Source organism: Papio anubis, chromosome 9, assembly GCF_008728515.1.
Source record: "Papio anubis isolate 15944 chromosome 9, Panubis1.0, whole genome shotgun sequence".
Classification (NCBI taxonomy): domain Eukaryota; kingdom Metazoa; phylum Chordata; class Mammalia; order Primates; family Cercopithecidae; genus Papio; species Papio anubis.
In genome coordinates, this window is record NC_044984.1 from 69,995,878 (window position 1) to 70,019,417 (window position 23,540).

The 23,540-nt window shown below is 39.0% G+C and overlaps 2 long non-coding RNA genes across 4 annotated transcripts in view; one reads left to right on the forward strand and one right to left on the reverse strand.

Moving 5' to 3' along the window:
- The window catches only part of LOC108581028, a 252,080-nt gene that overhangs the window by 90,586 nt on the left and 137,954 nt on the right, over positions 1 to 23,540 (reverse strand). The gene's annotated exons all lie outside the window — the stretch shown is intronic.
- The window catches only part of LOC116268892, a 114,265-nt gene that overhangs the window by 71,545 nt on the left and 19,180 nt on the right, over positions 1 to 23,540 (forward strand). For all 3 annotated transcript variants that reach the window (XR_004176123.1, XR_004176125.1, XR_004176124.1), the window contains exons 2-5: positions 12,053 to 12,171; positions 13,715 to 13,807; positions 14,962 to 15,022; positions 18,486 to 18,546. This is a non-coding gene — a long non-coding RNA (uncharacterized LOC116268892). The remainder of the gene's footprint in view (positions 1 to 12,052; positions 12,172 to 13,714; positions 13,808 to 14,961; positions 15,023 to 18,485; positions 18,547 to 23,540) is intronic.

The following is a 23,540-nucleotide window of genomic DNA, read 5'->3' on the forward strand; positions in this document are numbered from 1 at the left end:
ATCGAAAACAGCCCTGGCTCTGTAGGTTATTAATGACCTGAAGACCCTAAATCCAATAGGAATTATTCAGAGCTCACTTTATTTATTTGATCCTCAAGCATTTGGCTTATTAATCAGCTCCTCCTTGAATTCTCTCCCTGCTTGGCTCTTGTGCAGCTATCCCATCTCAAATTGACTCCAGTCTTTCCAGTCTCTTTTGCAGGTGCATCCTCCTCACCAGCCCCATCGGTACCACATTTCTACTTTCTCTCTGAGGCACATCATACAAGTCTCTTTTTGGTTCCTGCCCTCCCTGTCACAAAACTTTTCATGTGCTTTTCCTGTAGATAGCTTTTAGGTTATCACTTCTTTGAGGAAGCTTTTTTTAAAGTGCCAAATAGGTCAATTCTTACTATTATTTTTATTGCCCCGTGTATCTCCCTTTTATAACAACTCTGGACACTTCATCTGCATCAGCTGAGGTTTTATACATATTTTCAGTAACTATTGGGTTAATAATATCTGCATCAGCCAATTGACTCTACATTTTATGATGGTAAGGATCATGTTTGTTTGCTTTGTTTTGTTTTTGGATTGTGAGGAGCTTACATTTATTGTCCACTCATTGCCTGGCACAGAATGATTCTCAATACGTACTTGTTAGAAAATGTTCCCCAAACTTTTATAAGCACCCTTTGTAGTGATTTTTTTGTTAGCAGTGAGGGGCAGAATGGGAGAAAGAGGACAGCCTTGCAAGCTTGCGGGATAATTACAGCTTGGAGAGTTAGAAGGAAAAGGTTTAGGCATAGAAAGATTCAGACAAACACCGCTCCCTTCAGGCACTCACATAAATGTGAGGAGGGGGCACAAGTCATTTCCCTTGGCCACTAAGAGTAAAGAAAATCCCAGATTTCTGGAGACTCAGGGACACCCAGATAGCATATTGTGTTTACAAAGGTGTTATTATTACAATCTCATGGAGAAAAAAATCAATTGTCAGACACTAGATGCAGTCAGACTTCATTTTGGGGCCCAAAACCTGACAGCCTAGCAGAAGCAGCAGTGCCTGGTAAACACTAGACCACAGTTTCCAAAACGCACAGATTCTAGTTCACAAAACACACAGATTCTAATTCAATTGGTCTGGGGAAGAGGTCAGGAGTCTACATTCTAAAAATAACCCATCCCAACACACCCCTATTCAATTGTAATATATCTCCAGATTTGGGAATTACTAGACCAAATAACTCTTTTTTTTTTTTTTTTTTTTTGAGACGGAGTCTCGCTCTGTCACCCAGGCTGGAGTGCTGTGGCCGGGTCTCAGCTCACTGCAAGCTCCGCCTCCCGGGTTCACGCCATTCTCCTGCCTCAGCCCCCCGAGTAGCTGGGACTACAGGCGTCCGCCACATCGCCCGGCTAGTTTTTTTTGTATTTTTTAGTAGAGACGGGGTTTCACCGTGTTAGCCAGGATGGTCTCGATCTCCTGACCTCGTGATCCGCCCGTCTCGGCCTCCCAAAGTGCTGGGATTACAGGCTTGAGCCACCGCGCCCGGCCTTCAAATAACTCTTAAGATACTTTTCACTCCTGAATTTCTATGAATCTGTAAAAATATAATTAAAGTTTTTTTCAATAGAGGCTATATGAACTTCAGCTTAGGTCATGGATTATTTATTCTTTTGTTCAATAAGCATTTGATGCAAACTTTTTATCAATGAGGCACTGAGCTGCCTTTAAACACATGTGCTCCTTAGGAGTAAAGTGGGGTTGATTTGACAGAATTATCTCTGCCCTTAATGAAATTACAATACAATACAGTTAAAGAAATTAGATATCCAAGAAATAATTTGGGACACATAGGGCATTATATGAACTAAAATTCCAGTTATCTTTCCATCAACATTGCCAAGCACCCAGAAAAGTCCCAAAACCACAAATAAGTTGGGTTATTCTTGACTTTTTGTGCCTTCCCCTCACTAACCCTTGTAAGATGTAACCTCTTTTTCTTCTGTAGCCCTTATATGCTCTTATATCTCTATATCGTAACTCTTTGCAAAAACTGCTTCTTCATTCTGAATATGTATCAAGTACATGTGTTCTGCATACAGTAGGGGTTTAAGAGTTTCAAATGAGTCAGTGGTCAAGCAGAAGGGACATGGTTTTTCAAAATGGTTTTTGCTTTGAAAGAGGCATCTTTAAGGCAATGGGGACAGAAAAGGAAATAGAAAAATGAAGCCAAGAAAAGAAAGATACAAAGATGAAAAGTAGGAATGGCACCAGGTGGCACAGAGATAAACTGTGGTGTTGTGGTATAAAAGCAGGAACCATATTGGTACCAGAGAGGTGGCAGTTCACTCTCAAAAAGGGAAGTAAAAGACAAAAGGCTAAGGGTGGCCTCTGCCTTGGTCTTCAGAGATCATTAGTACCTCAATGATCTCAATGATCTAGCAAGTGTTGGAAGCGAAAAGTGGAAGAGGAAAACAGGAGAGAAAGGAAGAGGCAGATGACGGCTCAGGAGAAAACCCTGAGCAAGTTGGTGTGAGACCAGGATCTTCCCAGAGTCTGGGGGCTTGAGGGCGAGGCACATTTGTCACATGTAAGGTCAAGTAATAACATCATTCTATACCATGCCCCACAAGGCTTCATCTCTTCCTAGAAATGCACCAATAGCACAATGTAATATTACTTTATACTTCTAAGGATTGCCCTGATATGATATGATATTTAATATTGCCCTAAGATGATATGCTATTTAATATACTCTTATTAATAACGCAGAGAAGGACATAGTCATAACCAAGTTTCATTGACTGATTTGCCTTGAGCCAGATTCCTTATATGAATTACATCATTATGACCTCATACAAAGCTAATAATGCACTTACCATTATCATTCTCATTTTACATTTTAAAAACCAGCCAGGGGTGTGCTAGTAAATATTTTATGAGGAAAAAGCTCTGATTTATAGTGTCTACCAAGATGGAAATATTACCAACATGATGTGACAGAATGCAGAGTTGAAAAGGGTTGTATGGTAGCATACCCTCGTATATTACTTCTACCATAGACATACAATAGATGAAAATAGTCAAGAGCATATAGTAAAATATAGCAAAATAATTAGGAAATGATGAGTTTGGAGTCTTTATTAACTTTACCTTAAACAATTTGCCTAATTCTAAATTTATATGTCATAACATTCAATAAGGGCTGTGTTTAACAACCAGCTCACAAAGTCTTAAAAATTCCATGATCAGCTCTCATAAGCCAGTATGAGCTGGCTCTAGCATAACTCTGTCAGTCCAGTGTGATTTTGGAATATATTCTCCTTTGTAACATCTCAATTTCTAACCATTCCCAGAAAACTGAATTTTTAAAAATCTTGTCTCCTTAAGAATTGATTCTTGTATTTTAAACTCGGTCCCCCAGCCCTCCAGGAGATCCAGGTAGTAGGCAGGAAGTTATCAGAGTCATGTTATAGAGAAGTCTAAGAAACGCAGATAAGGAGATGAGGGATGAGTGTCACCAGGAAGCAGATTCCTGTATGAGAATCAGTGTGTGGCAACAGAAATCAAACCACTTTCAACAAGACCCAAACTTAATGTAAAGACACATCTTCTTATGTACCCCAACAGGGCTGAAATTAATCCTAGAGATGGAGAGTTTGGAACCTAAGGGATAGGACAGGCAAATGATTACACTTGACTAATTAAATGGACCTTGAGGTTGACTTGCCAACACCCAGACCCCCTTTCTTACCTACATTTTTGTCATTGAGGCAAACCAAGAGCACAGGGGATGCTGACTCCCAGGCTGGCTCCAAACATAAAGCATGCTCTTAGGGCCTAACAAAATCGGAGTATTTTTACCATCTGGCCCAAGACAAATATTTGGGCTGCAAGGCAGGAGGGAGGGTTTGCCTGAGGTTTCGGGGCAAATAGTAACTGGTTTTTTGGGCAATGGGTGTAGACCTGGGAGTCGTTGGCAGCCATGTTGGGACAAGAGCACAGCAGTTTTGGCACAAAGTTGCGTCACTCACCTCTGAGCATCAGAGAAAAGGACAGAAACCAAGTCCTTGGTGATGCAATTGTGTGACTAGATCAAACCAATCCTGACACGTATATACTTCTGAATTTCCAGTTATGTGAGCCAGTAAATCTTCTTTATGGCATGAGCCAGTTTAAATTGTGTTTTCTGATATGGTAACTGGATGCATTCTAACAAGACAACCTTCAAAGTGATCAGGTAGGTGTTCACAGAGAACAGAACCTGGCAAAACATACTGGAGAAACCAGGGAAGTAAAAGGTCATGGAAGGCTGGTGTGGCCAAGGAACACTACACAAGTATCTTTAGAAGTGCCTCTCAAGGAAAGGTAGATGTGGCAGATGAGGAAGAGAGTAGGCCTTGCCATCTGCAAGGAGGGTGTGACCAGCCACACAGGAATGGGCTAAGACTAGCTGAGCATGGCCCTTCCCTTGTCTGTTAGTTACGGAAAGGAATTCTTTCATTTCCTGGTGAGCAGCAGCTCTACCCATTGCATCAGCTTGCTGTGCTCGCCTGGTGTCTGCTCCTTAATCAGATATGGGAGCCAGGGCAAGTGAATGCCAAGTTATAAAAATAGAAGAACAGGTAAAGGGAAGTTCTCTCCAATTTTCACCTGGAGTAACACAGGGGTGATAGATGTGAGAAAGCCAAATTGCTAGGTAATGTACACATCAGGCATAGCTTGCCGCAGTACGACATGGTCATGAACAACTTTCTTTGAGAAATGTGCCTTGACTATCATATGTGGTTTTCTTTTGCTTTAATGTTCTATAATTAGTTAATAAAAATGTCTGTAATCCAAATTAATATCCATAATGAACCAATCAAAATCAGAGATATATGTACTTAGACTGGAGATGCTGTTCTTCCACAATTCTACAAACAGACATTTGCCCCACGTCCTCGGTGGCTCCACAAGGCCCCTTGAGTGAACATGAAACAGCTCGTAAAGCAGAAAGAAAGGCAAAAATAAGACTCAATGGGCTGGGCACAGTGGCTCATGCCTGTAATCCCAGCACTTTGGGAGGCCAAGGCAGGTGGATCACTTGAGGTCAGGAGTTCAACACCAGCCTGGCCAAAATTATAAAACTCCATCTCTAATAAAAATGAAAAAAATCAGCCGGGCATGGTAGCGCATGCCTATAATCTCAGCTATTTGGGAGGGTGGGGCAGGAGAATAGCTTGAACCCGGGAGGCAGAGGTTGCAGTGAGCCGAGATTGCGTCACTGCAGCCCAGCCTGGGTAACAGAGTGAGACTCTGTCTCTAAGTAAGTAAGTAAGTAAATAAATAAATAAATAAATAAATAAGACTCAATTAAAATCTAGAATTTAAATGGTAAGTTTCTTAGAAGTGTGCCCCTCTTGATTCCCCCTCCAGTTTTCTTTTTTTTTTTTGAGACGGAGTCTCGCTCTGTCGCCCAGGCTGGAGTGCAGTGGCCGGATCTCAGCTCACTGCAAGCTCTGCCTCCCGGGTTCACGCCATTCTCCGGCCTCAGCCTCCCGAGTAGCTGGGACTACAGGCGCCCGCCACCTCGCCTGGCTAGTTTTTTGTATTTCTTAATAGAGACGGGGTTTCACCCTGTTAGCCAGGATGGTCTCGATCTCCTGACCTCGTGATCCACCCGTCTCGGCCTCCCAAAGTGCTGGGATTACAGGCTTGAGCCACCGCGCCCGGCCCCCCCTCCAGTTTTCAAAAGGAAATCCTCATTCATAAAATGTCTGAAACTGACTTTAATAACTGAACCTGTGACTCTTAGTTTGGGGCCCTAGTATGCCAGCAATTCAGTCAGATTATCTGAAATAATGATTTATCATTGCAGATAGTCCAGCAATAATTTCAGATACCACAGCCTCTGCTGACACTTTTCACATGTTTTCCTTATGATAAATCTCTCTCTTTTTACTTTTTTCATTAAATGTATCTGTTCTGGTGTCTTTGTTCCTTCTTCCAGCAGTCTGGAAATCCTTGTGTAAACCTGATCCATAAGCTATCCCTCCATCTCTTTAAGAACACAGTAATGGAGTAAGAATTCATAAGCGTATGCCTCAGAATCCTCAGATATCTGGGACCTGGGAGTCTCAAAATCAAGGCCATGCAGAGCTGGATAAAACAAAACTAGAATCAGGGTCCCCTGAGTCATGGAAACTACTCCAGTACCCAAATGCATCTGAGCCTCTTGGCACATCCAGGGAAGACTAAAAGTATTTTCTAGCCTATTAAATCAATTTCTTACAAAGAAAAAAGGAAATTATTGTTGGTCTTTTTACTTTCTGCCCTACCTCTTTGTAATAAGAATTGAGGCAAATTTGTCATCAAATGCTCTTTGCAGAGAGGTAGGATGTCATAATGGAGGGAGCCCAGGCCCTGAAGTTAGACATAAATAGAGATGAATGCAAATTCCCTCACTGATCAGCTCTGTGCCTTCTGGCAAGTTACTTAATCTCTCTGACCCTTGCTCTCCTTTGCTATAAAAAGGGGTTATTGATACCTGCGTTTTGGGCATGTTATATGGATTAGGAATAATCTATTAAAAACACATAGCATAATGGCTAGTACAAAGTAGACATTCAACAAATTACACTTATTATCATTCTCAAAGTAAATTAGTTTAAACATTTAGGAATCGGTTTATGCTTACAGATGACTAATAAACCTGAGAGGTTTTTTTTTTTTTTTGCCCCATAGAAATTTTCTGTAATTGTATACACCGGCTGTAAATCCAGTTATGAATCAAAAATAATATATTTAAAGTACTTTTATTCCAGATTAAAAATAAATTCTAATAGTTTGCCTCAGAGAAACAATCAAGCTTCCCATTAAGACAAATTCAGTAACCACAAAAGCATGCAGAGCTAGACAAAAGAAGATAGTACTATTCTTTCCACGAGTGTGTGACTCATTTTCAACTCAAAGATGGTGAACAGGAAACAAACGCTCATTTACCCACTGGGCTGCTCAGAGCCTGCAGGGATACAGACAATTTTTTGCACATTCAAGCAAAATGTTATGTCCTTCCTCACTGGATTCAGTCCCATTTTTGCAGGTGTAACTTTTATAAGCAAGACTGAAAAGAAAAAAGAAAAAAAGTGTCATTTGGGAGTGCATTCAAAGCCTATTAAGATGACACATTCGCTTGTATTTCTCTTTAACCTTCAAGCCACAGGACAGCCTCCCAACCGTGCTGAAGAATCAAGGGCGGAAGGTCAAAATTATCCAAAAACAAATATGATACTTCAAAAATGTCTGAAAAGGACAGGTGTGCTTTTCAAGAAACCTTTCCCACAGCAGCTTTAGCCTTTGTATGCGGCCCGGATGTAGCTGATAAACCAAGGCTTTCTGACTTTGCAGCCTGATAGATATAATTTTCATGCTGTATAGGGAAAGATAATGCACCCAATGTATTGGACAGTTGTCCCTGTGTTATCAAGCAGTGTGTTCTCTTATTTCACTAACAAATGTGCAGACAAATACACATTGTGGCAAACGCAAGGAAATCACTAGCCTGTGTTTAAAACTTAAGCCTCCCCATTCTTTAGAGTATAGCAGTATTCAGGCAATAGGGATGCATGGTACCAGCATTACCCTTTCTCTCCAGACTCCAGAACATGACAATAGCTGATACGTTTCAGTGCATGAATAATTCTGATCCCAGCTAGACAATTGCTGTGAAGGAATTGTCCTTATAATAGTTGTCTCATAAAAATATGTATATTTTATTATAAAACAAGAATATTCAAATGGACATCCACATTTTGGCCCCAAATCCTCCCCTTTCCTGTGTCTTATGCAAAGTAGAGGTCGATAAATATTTATCAAATGAATGTTATAAGCATGAAAGAATGTTTTATTTGGATTTTGATGCCTTTCTAGTGAGATACTACCTGTTTTTCATTTAATCCCAGCTTATTTTTTTGAGATGAGAAAATGTAGACGCAAAGTCATGATAAGCCACCAACATCATAAAGAGCAGACTCAGGTACTGAACTGTATTCTCTGCCTGTCCCTTCATGCAATTTCTTTCTACTTTCCACAGAAAAATCCCCCCTTCCTGCTATTTCCACCCCTGAAATATTTATAGGCTGATGTCCTCTTTAGTCATCACTGAGCTAAGCTGCAATCTTGTAATCATTTCTCAGAAGTCATTTTCTCCATTGGCTTAATCATTTCATTTACTTCTGACTCCACCTAATGTGCTTACGTCCCTTAGACATGAGGTTCCAGAACTGAAACAGCCCTTCAAGGAACCAGAGAGAAGCCAGGCAACATCAATCAAGCCCCTTGATAATAGAACGTGTCCTCACATGTGACTCCATAGATGTTTTGCTGTGGGACTCTTTAATTCCATCTTGCCTTATAGGCAAGATGCAATCTTTATCAGAGCTCCAGGGATAATGCTGTGTCACACAAAAATGTGCACTGCTTCTGATGTCAGGTACACCTGGGTTCAAATCTTGGCTTCCCGATTTACTACCTGTATAACCTAAGGCAAGTTATTAAGCATCTCTAAATCTTGGTTTCTTTGTCAGAGATAAGTTGGGAGGAATACTAGCTACATCATAAGAGTCTTGTGAGAACTAAATCACTTCATATATGTAAATGGCCTGTGTATACTATACCTAGCACACATTATATACAGCACTCTTACTAACCTCTAAATCTAGTGTTAAATCAATTTCTCTCTCTCTCTCACCTGACTCCATTCAATTTACCAGGAATTCTGTCCACCTTTCTTTCATTTTTTCTGAACGTATCCATTTTTTCCCATTGATATGAGTCACAATTAGATCAGGTGCCACCTGATCAAACCCACCATCATTTCTAACCAGACCATTGCCATAGCCTCCTGACTCAATTCCCCTGCTTTCATCCTTGCCCTTTATAATGCGTTCTCTACACTGTAGCGATGTCATCTTTTTAAAAGATTACTTGGATCAGTCCGCTTGCCTGCATGAAACATGGCATAGGGTTCCCACTACACTAAAATACAAATCCAAAATTCTTGCCATGGACTACAGGACCTCAAGTGATCTTTCCCTGCTTGTATCTCTGAAGTTATCCTTCTCCCCTCTTCTATCACTTACTCTACATTTAGTTTCTTGAGTGGTTTCTTGAGTTCACTAAGCTTATTCTGGTGCCAGAAAATTTGCCCTTTCCATTCCCTGAGACTTAGATGTTCTTCTCCAAGATCTTTATATGATTGGTTCCTTCTCATCATTTCAGTCTAAGACCAGAGGTCACCTCCTCCAAGAGGCCTCCCTTGGTCACCAAATCTCACGTTGTCTCTCCCTGATAACCTAACACTGACACTTTCTAGCACATTACTTGGTCTTATTTTCTTTATGTCACTTTATCACTATCTGAAATTACCATATTTACTTGTTTATTTCCAGAATATTTGTCTCTCTCAATAGAATGCTAGCCCTATGAAAGAAGGAACTTTCTCTACTTTGCATATCTCAATATTGTTACCTCCTAAAATTGTGCCTGGCATGAAGTAGGCACTCAAAAAATATTTGACAAATGCATAAATTGGTGTTTTTAAGCCTGTTTTGGAAGAACTGGGCTCTATCATCCTTTTCATAAGGATGAAAAGATAATGAAATCTTAAGGTATTCTCACATAAATTTAATATCTCAGCCCTAAATTTTGCATAGCCAGGAAATTCTGTAGCATTATAAAATGGTTCAGAACACAGAGCGTGTTTTAAGTCCTAGCTTTGCCACTTCCTTTCTGTGCGACCTTGGATAAGCCAGCTGACGTATTAAAACTGATTTTCTTGTCTAAAAATATAAAGATAATAACGCATACAATATTAGAGGGTTTTGTGAGGATTAAAAAAAGCTAAGTCTATAGCACAGTTCCTGGAACATTGTGTGCAGTCAGTAAATGGTGGTTATTATTATTATGGTTACAGTTTTTACAGTAATTAATTCTGGCACCGTACTTTACAAAGAACTTTGACAAATTGGAGTCCATCCAGAGGAGAACAAACAATCTTGTGAAGGGTCTGGAAACCACGACTTGTAAAGAATGACGGAAAGAGCTGAGGATGTTTACCTTGGAAAAGACACTTTTTCAGAGGAACATGATACCTTTTTTAAAAACACTGAAAAGAACTGTCTGGTGGAAGAGAGATTTGATTTATTCAATGTTACTCTGCAGTATACATTTAAAGCCAAAGAGTAAAAGTTAAATCTTAAACTCTTTATGATCTAATAACCAAACGTTCCCAAACCAAAATAGTATTGAATTCTACTTATAAGAGTAAAAACTTTTAAGTCATGTTTGCATAAATTTTTATTAGGGAAATTATATCGTATATGAAGCCATTTACAATTACCATTGTATTAGCCTGTTTTCACACTGCTGATAAAGACATACCCAAGACTGGGCAATTTACAAAGGAAAGAGGTTTAATGGAGAACTCACAGTTCCACGTGGCTGAGAAAGCCTCACAATTATGGCAGAAGGTGAAAGGCACATCTCACATGGTGGCAAACAAGAGAAGAGGGCTTGTGGAGAAAAACTCCCCTTTTTAAAATCATCAGATCTTGTGATACTTATTCACTGTCATGAGAATAGCACAGGAAAGACCTCCCACTGGGCTCCTCCCACAAGATGAGATTTGAGTGGGGACAAAGCCAAACCATATCAACCACATTAAGACTTTGTATCAATATGAAAAGTATGTGTAGGATCTCAATTGCAGAAAATGGACTATGAAATACATGCATAAGCGGGCTATGAAATATAGGCACTCTACAGAAACAGAAAGAAAGAGAGAGAGAATATAAGCACAAACACACGCAAATAAAATGTGTCGCTTTAAGAGGTGATGAGTTTCCTGTCCGTCCAAAGGTTAAAGCAGAGACCAGACAACCTCTTAGAAGAAACAGCATTGAGAAGTAATATTACAGACAAAGTATTGGCTAGGGTGAACACTGAAAAGATTTCAAAGCTCCATGGGTCTATGATCTGATGAAATATATCGTTGAATTGTGGGCACAAAATTGTGCTTTTTAAAATAGTGCAGATGACATTAAGCCTCTCAAATATTTTCATTTCCTCTCAATTAAAACAGGCAAAAAAATCTAATACCAAGAGACCCAAGTTCTGGGCTCCATGGTCTACTGGGACGTTGTGGCATCAAGACCCACAAAGTGGACGTTTCTGGCCATTATTTCTCTTCTGCTCCAGCAAAAATCTGTCAACCTCTCTGAACCTCATTTTCTGGATCCTTTCCCAAAAAGAAGGAAGTTGCATGCTTTCTATATCTAAAAATCTGTGCTTCATCTTGATTATTTTCTTTCATAAATCTGAGCTTCGCCAGGAATTAGAAGCCACCTGAACTTTGTAAATAAGGAATTTCTAAGAACACTAACAAGGGAATAACTGTAGGAGAATTTTGGTTCCCAAATCAGGGATGGTCCTTTTTCCACGTAAGTTTCAAAAAGTAATAAATAATTCCTACTATAATTCAATGTGTGAAAAGTTTACAATTCTAAGAGACAAGCATCCATAAGTAGGGTTTTCCTAGAAAGTCTCTTTATATTTTATGCAAGATGACATTAAGTCATCACCTGCATTGCTTTTTGGCTTTTTGATGATAAAGGAGCTCTCCTCTGTTGTTGTCAAACTTCCAGGCAAGTTTTCAGACTATCTTCATCCTAGAAAGGCCAATAGACAGAAGATTGCCATTTTCAAGCATTGAATACACAATTGGATCCTTCATTGAGGTCAACTGACCTCCCATTTTATATCTCAGATGATTTCCAGTGGTGGCAAAAACATGTACTTTTCCTTTCCCACTTCGGGAACTATGAGGTGTGCTTTGACTCGGCAATAGAGATATTACAAAATAGCAAACCCATAGAACTTCCAGAGACATCATGAATACTGTAAGAACAGCCTCATTCTCTTCGAATCCTTGGTTATAATTCACATAGATTATCTTGTGGGAATAGAACAAAGTAAGCCTTGCTGTGCCATGCTCTTCTGGTGAAGAGTTCTCTGACTTCTATGTTTCAGATGAAGGAATCATTGTAATATGACAATGGTCAGGGAGTGCCCTCCTCTCATGCCCAGAATTGACCTACAGTCCTCAAACCAATAAGCTCAAGCCCAGATGATTACCACCTACATAAAAGGTAACCTTTTTTCTTTCACAAAATAGAATTTTTTATTGTTAATATTTTTATAATTGAGATGAAATTCACATAACACAAGTCAATCATTATAAAGTGAACAATTCAGATCAATTTATTACATTCACGTTTTGCATAATCATGACCTCTAACATCTTCATCACCTGGAAATACAACCTGGACCCACTGTGCAGTTCCTCCATTCTCCCCTCTCTCCCGTCCCTGACTCTGTTTTCAGTCTCTAAAGATGTACTTATTCTGGATATTTTATATAAATGAAATCATATAACATGTGAGCTTTTCATTCTAGAAAGATAGCTGTTTAATCATTCCCAAGTTCAGGAAGGCATCATGTTTGTATAAGGAAATAAATAAACAGTATCATATGAATTAATTTATCTAAACAGAATTTATTGAGACCTAGCATTTGCAAAACACCTAGTGCTTTAGGAGCACAAAAAAAGACCTGTTAATTATCCTTGTATTCAAAGAAGTTACAGTTTAGAAAGCGGGTAGCAGAGAAAAAAGATTGAGAGCCAAATCCAAGAGGCCGCTACTTTTTAGCAATCAAAAGAAGCCTGGCTTCTAAGGGAAACTTGGAGCTTTGAGGTCCTCCATAACTCACATCAAGGAACAGTACTAATATTAGTTAGTATTCATGGTTGCAAGTTTCAGAAATTCAACTGAATTAGTCTAACACAAAAAGGGAGAAATCGGCCGGGTGTGGTGGCTCACGCCTGTAATCCCAGCACTTTGGGAGGCTGAGGCGGGTGGATCATCTGAGGTCGGGAGTTCAAAACCAGCCTGACCAACATGGAGAAAACTCCTCTCTGCTAAAAATACAAAATTAGCCAGGCATGGTGGCACATGCCTGTAATCCCAGCTACTCACGAGACTGAGGCAGGAGAATCGCTTGAACCCCGGAGTCGGAGGTTGCGGTGAGCCAAGATCTCGTCATTGCACTCCAGCCTAGGCAACAAGGGCGAAACTCCATCTCAAAAAAAAAAAAAAAAAGTTGGGGAGGAATATATTATGGAAAAGCAGGGGTGGCTCACAACGCGTGGTAGCAGAAACAGAGCCCAGACTCAAAGCAAAAGCTTAGGAATTTCCTTTTCTCATCTTGATTTCTATCTTAGTCCGTTCAGGCTGCTATGACAAAATACCACAGACTGGGTGGCTTATAAACAACAGTAACGTATTTCTCACAGTTCTGGAGGCTAAGAAGTCCCAAGTCAAGGCAGATTTGATATCTAGTGAGGGCTCACTTTTTCACAGATAGCCACCTTCTTGCTGTAATTTCACATGGGGTAAGGGACAAGGGGTTTCTCTGGGGTCCCTTTTATAAGGGCACTTATCCCATTAGAGAGGGCTCCACTGTAATGACCTAATCATGTCTCAGAGGCCCCACCTTCAAACCACATCATCTCAAGGTTACGATTTTAACATATGAATTTTGGGAGAACATAAACATTGATTCTATTGCAGCTACTCTATATATTTAAATGTCAATTCATTCTTTGCTCTCTGTTCACATGGTGGACAAAAGACGGTGATCCCACAGTTTCCAAGTTTACATCTCCTTTCTTCAAAAGAGGCACTATTACATGAGGCTAAGAATAGACTCCAGAGTCAGACAGAGGTGAGTTTAAATCCTAATTCTACCATCTACAGGCTGTGTGACACTGGGAAAGTCATTTAACCTCTCGGGCCTGTTTCCTCATCAATAATACTACTGATTTCATAAGGTTCTTTAAAAATTTCATTGGAAAACACATATAAAGATCAATGTTCACCACATAAATCTTCAACAAATATTAACTATTGAATATTATTATGATTAAAGAGGCCATCCCTAAATGAGTGAGTCTTGATAACAAATCCAGATTTCAAAAAAGAGACTCTGATCCAACTTGGGCCAAGTGCTTCCCTCTCCTCCATCAGTAACAGCCAGAGGGTAGAGTCACAGCTGAGAAAGATGGCTAGCAGAGACATTCCTGTGGTGGAGACGCAGGAGCCTGTCTGCAACTGAACCCAGGAGAGAAGATACCAGAATCAGAGAGAAGAGGAGCGGAGTCAAAGTCAGGCCTCCTAACCTGCTGAGGGGACAGCTGCCTGTGGATCCCAGGCCACAGAAGAAAAAACTTATTTGGGGCTTTTGGGACTTAGCTCAAGAGACTCTCTCAGTTGATCTTTGGAACTCGTGCTACTGCTTTTTAAATTTAGTCAATATTGACTAGTTAACCTCCTGAACTTTGAAATCATTGTTTACTCTTTTTTTCTATCACTTTAGCTTGTTTGGATTATTCTTTTATTCTCTCTGACCTTTAGTTTTAGATTTTCCTTTATCTTAGTTGTTCTTACCTCATGGTTTGCTTGCTGCCTTCTGTTTTTTTTTGTTGTTGTTGTTTTCTTTTTTTGGTGGCAGGGAGGGGGTGAGTTCATTTATGTCACCTAGTGCCTTGTATCATTTTATCTTTAACTGTTCTTTTTATTGTTTTGTTGCTACTTTTAAACCTTTTTATTATTTACAATTTTTAGTTTTCTAAAATTCTACCAGTGAAAAGTATAGATGAAGGGGTTTGGCTGACAGGATGACCCCTCTGACTCCAAAAGATGGATGGGAACTCATTTCCATTTCAACCATCCTGTAGGGGCCTCCAGACCCTGAGGCTGATCTACAGAAATCTCACAGAAACTCCACATAATTCAGTTTAGAAAGGTGTTTACAGATCCCCTCGGCTAAGGATTACACATCAGGCTGCTTCTCACCACACTTTCTTTCTGCTTTTCTAGGATAAAGTGCCTCCCTTCAGCAGATTGAGTAGGCGGTGAGCCCTATTCTGGAGAAAAAAAGGTTTGTAGCTCTGCCAAAGAATCAGTGAAAGAGGATGCAGCATTCCAGATGAAAGAGGCCTTCTCATCACGGTGGAGCCGCAGAGCTCAGCCCCAGGACCTCTTCTCTTCTCTGTCTTCATTCAGTTATTGATTTCTTAGGTACTATCCACATACTGATGACTCCCAAATCTATATTTTCAGAACACAACCTCTCTCCTGAACTCTATAATGCTAACCTCCCACTTGACATCTCAATTTCAATGTTCAATAGGCATCTCAAACTTAGCATATCCAGAACTCAATTACAGATCTTTCCCCTGCTGAACCAGCTCCTCCCAAAGTCTTTCCCATCTCAGACAACAGTACATCATCTTTCTCTTGCAGCCCATATCCAATCCATCAACAAATTCTATTGGTTCTACTTCAAACTTTGATCACCTCTCACCTGGAATAGTGCAGTAGCTTACTTACTGGTCTCTCCGCTTATATCCCTGCCTCCTACAGTCTACTTATTATGCAACAGCTGCAGTGATCCTTTAGAAATATTTATCAGACCATATTATCCTGCTGAGAACCTTCAATGGTTCCTCATCAGCTGGTTTCCTTGTTCCTCCAATACAATCACACTCCCTCTATAAAGCCTTTGTATTTGTTCTCTCTTTCTGGAACCCTCTTCTATCAGATATTCACATAGCTTAATCTCTCACTTCCTTCAGGTTCATGCTCAAATACCAGTTCAACATCCTGTACAAAATATTAATAGTACTTACTTCATCATTTTATCCCCTTTCTCACTTTATTTTTCTTTATAGTACTTATCACTGTCTGCCATACTTGCTTATTATCTGTCTCCCCTAACTAAAATATTAGGTTGGTGTAAAGTAATTGCAGTTTTTCCCATTACTTTCCAAGGCAAGAACTACAGTTACCTCCGTACCAACCTAATACAAGCTCCAATGAAGAAAAGATACTTTTTCAGTTTTGTTCTTGCTGTATCTCTAATGTCTGTGTCTATAATGGCACTAGAAAATGCTCAATAATTGTTTGAATACACTAAACAATTAAATAAGTGATTTAAATCCTAGTATTATAGTTTACGCAGAATTTTATTTTTTTTTAGATGGAGTTTCACTCTTGTTGCCCAGGCTAGAGTGCAATGGCACAATCTTGGCTCACTGCAACCTCCGCCTCCTGGGTTCAAGTTATTCTCCCCGCTCAGCCTCCTAAGTAGCTGGGATTACAGGCATGCACCACCACACCTGGCTAATTTTTGTATTTTTAGTAGAGACTAGGGTTTCACCATGTTGGTCAGGCTGGTCTTGAACTCATGACCTCAGGTGATCCACCCACCTCAGCCCCCCAAAGGGCTGGGATTACAAGTGTGAGCCACCGTGCCCGGTCCTCAAGCAGCATGTTCAAACAGTTTATATAAAAAGAGGGTGTTAAGATGCAGGGAAAAAAAACCTAAAAAATAAGATGACAACTGTGTCAACCCTTGAATGAAATACCATTGTGCGCAGGCACTGTGCCAGATGTCTCTTGTGGGTTATTTCTTTTAATCTTAAATGTTATAAGATAATTGACAATATTGGTTCAGTTCTAGTAGATTCTTTGAAACTTATCACCCATTATCTATTATCTTTTCACTCAAGCTGCAGTATTATTCATTGTCAAGAGACATAGACTTCAGAAAATAAACTTGCTGACCAGGAGGGGTGACTCATGCCTGTAATCCCAACACTTTAGGAGGCTAAGGTGGGTGGATCATTTGAGGTCAGGAGTTTGAGACCAGCCTGGCCAGCAAGGTGAAACCCCATCTCTACTGAAAATACAAAAAATTAGCTGGGCATAGTGGCGCATGCCTATAATCCCAGCCACTCAGGAGATTGAGGCACGAGAATTGCTTAAACCCAGGAGGTGGAGGTTGGAGTGAGTCGAGATCCTGCCACTGCACTCCAGCCTGGGTGACAGAGTGAGACTCTGTCTCAAAAAAAAAAAAAAAAAGAAAAGAAAAAAAGAAAAAAACGAGAAAAGAAAGAAATGTGCTAATCTTGATGTTGTATGCTTTTCCTCCTGCTATAACGAAAGCAATTATGGCAGGTAAAGGCAAACTGACCATATTTATCCTGAAGAATTCAAAATAAAATCTAATTCATGAAAAAGGTTACAAAGTATTATGGATATACAATCAAAGGAGAAATTAACCTCAACATGTACAATCAAAGAAGACCTTACTAGAATCTAGCACTTGATCTAAGCCTCAAATAATTGACATGCTTTATAAACTCAGAAGTTTGACACAAGGCAAGTTATAGTGTAAGGAAGGACAAAGAACTCCTAAAAAGCAAGGTATGCAAGAAACCTTTGAGTAAGTGGTAGGCAACTTCTAAGGCAGCCCCCACTGATCTCCACCTCCTCATATTTACGTCATTGTGTAATACTCTCCACTTGAATATGAGTAGGACCTATGAGTTACTCCTAGCCAACAGAATATGGCAAAGGTGGGATGTCGCTTCCATAATTAGGTTACATGATTGTGACTTCTGTCTTTTAATTTATTTATTTATTTTGAGACAGAGTCTTGCTCTGTTGCCTAGGCTGAAGTGCAGTGGTGCAGTCTAGGCTCACTGCAACCTCTACCTCCTGGGTTCAAGCAATTCTCCTGTCTCAGCCTCCTGAGGAGCTGGGACTGCAGGCGCCTGCCATCGTGCCCGGCTAATTTTTTTTTTGTATTTTTTAGTAGAGACAGGGTTTCAACATGTTAGCCAGGATGGTCTTGATCTCCTGACCTCATGATCCACCCGCCTTGGCCTCCCAAAGTGCTGGGATTACAGGCATGAGCCACCACGCCTGGCCTAATTATTATATTTTTAGTAGAGATGGGGGTTTCACAATATTGGTCATGCTGATCTCGAATTCCTGACCTTAGATGATCCACCTGCCTCGGCCTCTCCAAGTGCTGGGATTACAGGTGTGAGCCACTGTGCCTGGCCAATGACTTCTGTCTTGTTAGCAGACTCTCTATTGCTTTCTCAGCTTGTATGCTTTGATGAAAAAAGCTGTGATTTTGGAAAAGCCCATGTGTCAAGAAACTGAGACAGTCTCTAGCCAATAGACAGCAAGGAATTCAGGCCCTCAGTCTAACAGCCTTTCACACTCAAGCCTTCAGATGAGAGCTCAGCTCTCACCAATACATTGATTCCAGCCTTGCGAGGGACTCTGTCTCAGAGAATCCAGCTAAGTCAGGCCAGTATTCCTGATCCACAGAAACAGCAAGATAATAAATGTGTGTTGTTTTAAGCTGCTAAATTTTGTCATAATTTGTTACAAAGCAAGAAATAATTACTTTAATTTAGGACTAATGATACATTTGCATTTTCCCCAAAATCTTTTTTTGTAACAAATCTTTTAATTTGTAGTTCAAGTATTTATTTAGTAAATATTTATTAAGAGTCTGTTTTTTGTAATTATTGTTGTTATAGTGAATATAAAGACTGGGAATATGAATCAGAGAAAGACCTCCCCTCAAGAAGACTGGTCCAGGTAGGTAAGAGGTGCTCACAAACAATTAAAACAAGGTAGAAGCTACATGCTAAACGACAAGAAATAGCTGGAGATGATGTATCAAGAATGTATGGTGGAAGTGCATTGAATTGGGTCTTGAAAAGCAGGTTGGGCATATAAGGGATACACAATGGACTGTAAGCAAATACATGGAGGTGAGAATTATGGGGCATGTACGACAGATGATAAACAATTTCTTTCACTACAGAGTAGGACACATTTAGGGTAGAAGGTTCATACAGGTAGACAGAATTGGAGAAGTAGGTTGGACCATATTGGGAAGCTCCTTGAACTGTGAGCAAAGGGCTAAGAGTTGGTGCTTTTTAAAACATTATTCAAACTCCGTTGCCAAAAATAATAGAGTCCCAATTTCCTTTCTGAAACTTTCCTCATTCCATACCTAATACTTTTAAATATTGGGCCAAAGGTAAAAACTTCCTGTACTTTTATCATGTCCCAGTTTGTTCAAGATTACTTATCCATTGAATCTCTCTGAAATGGCTCACTGCATTTTATAATGCAATTTGAAGACCCAAGTATGATTGAAATTGAGAAACTAACACCATCTATAAAGTATTGTATGCATTTTTACTATGTGTAGATTATTGTGGTGACTCTGCATTTGTTTCCAGTACAGAAAAAATTCTTACAGCTTTTCCATACCCCCTACCCAAAATGTCACTTTCTTGAAGTATTCTCATTTATTCATCAGAGTTTGGAGGAAGGCCATATGGCTGCAAAATATGTATTTATGTCTAATTTGTGCACTGCTTCTGCTTGTAATTTCATTTAAGGTAGCTTAAATGGCACTCAAACAGACAATTTTTACTTGTACATTTACCAGCATGAAATCACTTTGAAAATCCATTCAAGAACATCTTGAAATTAATCTTCACTGGAGGCTTTCTCTACATAATCTCTGCTAGTTACAAAATTCTTCATAGAGGTTCTCAAGGAGTTTCAAAAGCTTTCTGCTCACCCAGCAGGATATGGCTCATTTTATAGCCTTTCATATATTACTTTAGAGAAGCACACAAACTTACCATCTTCCTCGCCTAATAGTAAAGGTTGATTGAGATCCTCTGGACTTGTGCTTTCATAGCTATTTTAATGCCCAAAACAACACATAACCAAGCATCCCTCCAGACTTTCAAAGTATCAACAAATAGTGTTTTTGAGCTTGTTTCTCTCAATTTTGGACTCTGTACATCTAATTATGTTTATAGCACGCATAATCCTATGACACCAACTGTCCAACAATCATATCACCATCCCCACATCTTCCCAGCTAAAAACTGTTTACAATTCAGTGTCACAATTTGATTTTTTTTTTTTTTTTTTTTTTTTGATTGATGATACTTAAGCAGCTGGGAGAATTAATGGAGTTCAGCAGAGGCCACAGTCCTAACCAGGGTTTGTAATTGATATCTGGGAGGCCGCGGCCTTTCCTTTCTGCAAAAGCAGTCTAATTAGTGAGGCCTGCATGTCTGTGCAAGGCAAGAGGAGAAGGTGGTGGAGGAGGAAACCTGAGGTCCCCTGAGGGTTTGAAACTGCTTGGCTTTCTAATCAGAACAGTTCCACAGAAGCAAAAGAGGTAGAGCGCTTCTAGAAAAGACAGACTCTTCAAACATATTTGCAACATGTATTGCTGCAAATACACATAACATACAGTATTTGCAATTTACAGTCATCATTCTCCAATTAATGTTCAAAAGAGTTTAGTGGTTTACTACTCTAACCCTTAGGTATATAGAACATAAATTTATTCACTTAAAATTTAACTTGTCAATACAATTCACTTTGGAATATTTTTAAATAGTAAGTTCCTTGATTCACTTAAAATTACTTTATAATGCAATTAACAGAATTATTTTTAAAGTAAGTTCCTTTGAGGACTATTATTTGATTTTTTAAATTATTTTTTAAAATAATTTTATATATACATAATAAAATGGCACAAAGTCTGAAGAACTCAGGGACCATCTTTATATCATTCAGTTTATTTGGTAGAGACCAGACTGGGAGAAAGGGGAAGAGTTTTGATGGCATAAAGACCTGTATAAAATTTTTAAAAATGATTAATATTCTTTAACTTCAAATTTATGAAGCAACTGATTTTGTGGAATGCTTACTTTATTATAATTTTTTCCTTCGTCAAACACATATTTCCATTCCTTTGTTTTCAAATGCGTTGCTTAAAATAAAAAGATTTACTTTTAGACTCTCTCTGTTCTTGACTACTGAAGTTTTCTTTTAATTTCACCCTCTTAAGGTCAGAAGAATATTTGCTTTTCATTTTGCCATGATCATGTAAACCTCAACTCTTTTGAATGCTTTCTTCATAATTTTTCTGTACATTAAATTGAAAATTCATCTCACTCATAATACCCCATACAAGTCTCTCTTACATTTTATCTACTCTCCTGCCTATGACATTCATTTCTTTTTCTGTCCTTTGTTTGCTTACTGGTTTGTTTTTATTTAATGGCCCACATAATGCTTTGAATTTTGTGTCCTTTAAAATTTAATATGTATACATTATAAATTTCCCAACCCATTGTATAAATAAATTAGTATATTCATATTCATTTATTCGAATTTGTTATCGATTATCAGAGACTAAATAATTCAACAAATGTAAATTCAGTACTAAATTTAGAATAAAGCCAAGTGAACTGGTAATCAGGAGACAACATTCCCATGTAAGACTGCAAATCCCAGAAAGGCAGTGACTACGTGGTGTTGTTCACTTTTGTATTCTGGGTGGTTAGCAAATTTTCTGACACAGGCACATAGAAGGCATTCAACAAGTGTTTATAGAGCAAATGAACTCTGGGAAGTCAGTATTGTAATTTTTCCCATTTTGTTAATGAGGTCACATCATTATTAAGTGGTAAAGCCAATATTCAAACTCCAATATGGAGTTCACATTCTTAATTACTATGTAATATTGCCTCTGTTGGAAATAAAGGAGAGGTGTCAAAGCTTCCACCACTCTTAGAATTAGGCTTTGTCAAATATATGAGACATTAACTAACTTAGCCAATAACAAAAAGAAATTTTCACTATTACACGAAGATTTTTAAAAGAAATAGAATATTCTCATATAATCTCATTCAAGCATAGAAAACATAGAATATTAAATATTTAAATCATGGGAAACCATTAACATATAATTTCTGCTGCAGCGTTTACTTTACCAAATGTCAAAGCATTGTAATTGCGGGCTTGCAAAAATGGTAAATGAATGGAAGAGTTCACTCCTAGGTGTATAAAAAAGATGGAGATCAATATTGTGCTATTACTGCTTGGTTTGCACATCAGAAGAAACATGTGAAGCAAATGCCAAGGCACCACAGTGGAGATCAATGCACTCAGCAAACAGATGGATTCATGTCTGAGATGCCAATAAGTAGATCCTAAATACTTTTCTCTCTAGAAAACCTGTGTGCCTAATTTTCATCTTAAAAGCTCAAATGTATATTTTGCACTCTGTGCTTCATTGTAGATTGCATAATGATCCATTATGTACTAGAAGTCAAGAGTCTAGTATCAGTTAGTTTCTTCTGAATGTTTAAGGCTACCAAACCCTGGCATTGCTCTGTACAAATGATATATTTGGTTTGCAAAGCCTCAGAAGGTAATGACATAAAGTCCTTCAAAGCTGTCAAGAATCACTGCAGAGAAGACACATGATAACCAATTATAGTTCCAGTAAGCAGCATTTAATTTTTTTGAATTTAGTTCAAACTTTGAAGGTGTTTTGACTGATGAGAAATCCTAGGGCTCTGACACAGGATCTCTTAAGGCAGAAGAGCCTCCCAGGCACCCACTGAAATTCAATCATAAAGGAGTGGAGGGTTGTGGGAATGTATCACTGATTCATGTCAATAGTCTCATAACTATTCACAATCATAGCAGCTATGGAGCTTAGTTGAGTCTCCCTTAGACACCCTCTGCAAAATATCCAATCTCAAAAAGGGTTCCTTACTAGGAACATGGAATAATTTCAACCATTAGAGTTACCTGGTGGATTTTTGAAGTGAACAAGAGCAGAAAGTATTCCTAAATACTGACTTTGGAAAATCAGACCTGGTTTTTGATGACCCATATTGCTAGGACACTAGGAAAAGTCCTGGAGAGTGCTCTTCTCCAGGATCAAGTGCAGTCGGCACACAATGGAAAGCCCACTGTGAAATAATGCTGCTGTGAGTTTTTGGAGCTGAGGGTGAACTGGAAAGAATGATGGCTGAGCACAATCCGGAATGAAGTAGGCTTTTGAGACGGAAACCTTGAAATCTCAGCTCCGGAAAGACCTTTTCTGAGCTAGTTCTTCTGCAAAGATGCAGAGGCCATCTCTGCATTACTACTAAGCAACCTAGTACTGCAACGGTGTCTTATCAAAAATAATCTGTCAAGGTATATTTATTGGATTGCTGGAGAAGGATTAGATCTTAGTCTTCTCCAGAAACAGCCTGTCCATGGTCTTTGATCAATCTTTTAATTTATTTTTAAACTTTTATCAAGCATCTTATTTGGTCAAGGATCTGATAATCCTGTCTAAGGTAGTCCATATATTACAAACTACATGTGTCATTGTACTAAGAAGTGAAAATATGACAATGGGGTCTCTTGATTATCTCTATACTACTATTGAAACTACTTATTTGCACCATGCTTTTATAGGCCACTGAGTATACGTATTAACTCTATTAATCGCCACACCTCCTTGCATTGGTCCCATTTTATAGATAAAGGAATAAAATAGAATGCTGCCCAAATTTGCATACATTTGAGTAACAGAACCAAGATTTGAACACAGGTTAATCTTACCAGGGCCACTGCAGGATCATCTCTGGAAACTGCTTTCTGAAAAGGCCTTCCAAAATTAAAAGATTACCTTGCTCAGAAGCCAAATGGAACTCTGTCGTTCAAAATTTATCTAAACTATTCTTGAAACTGTGAATATCACC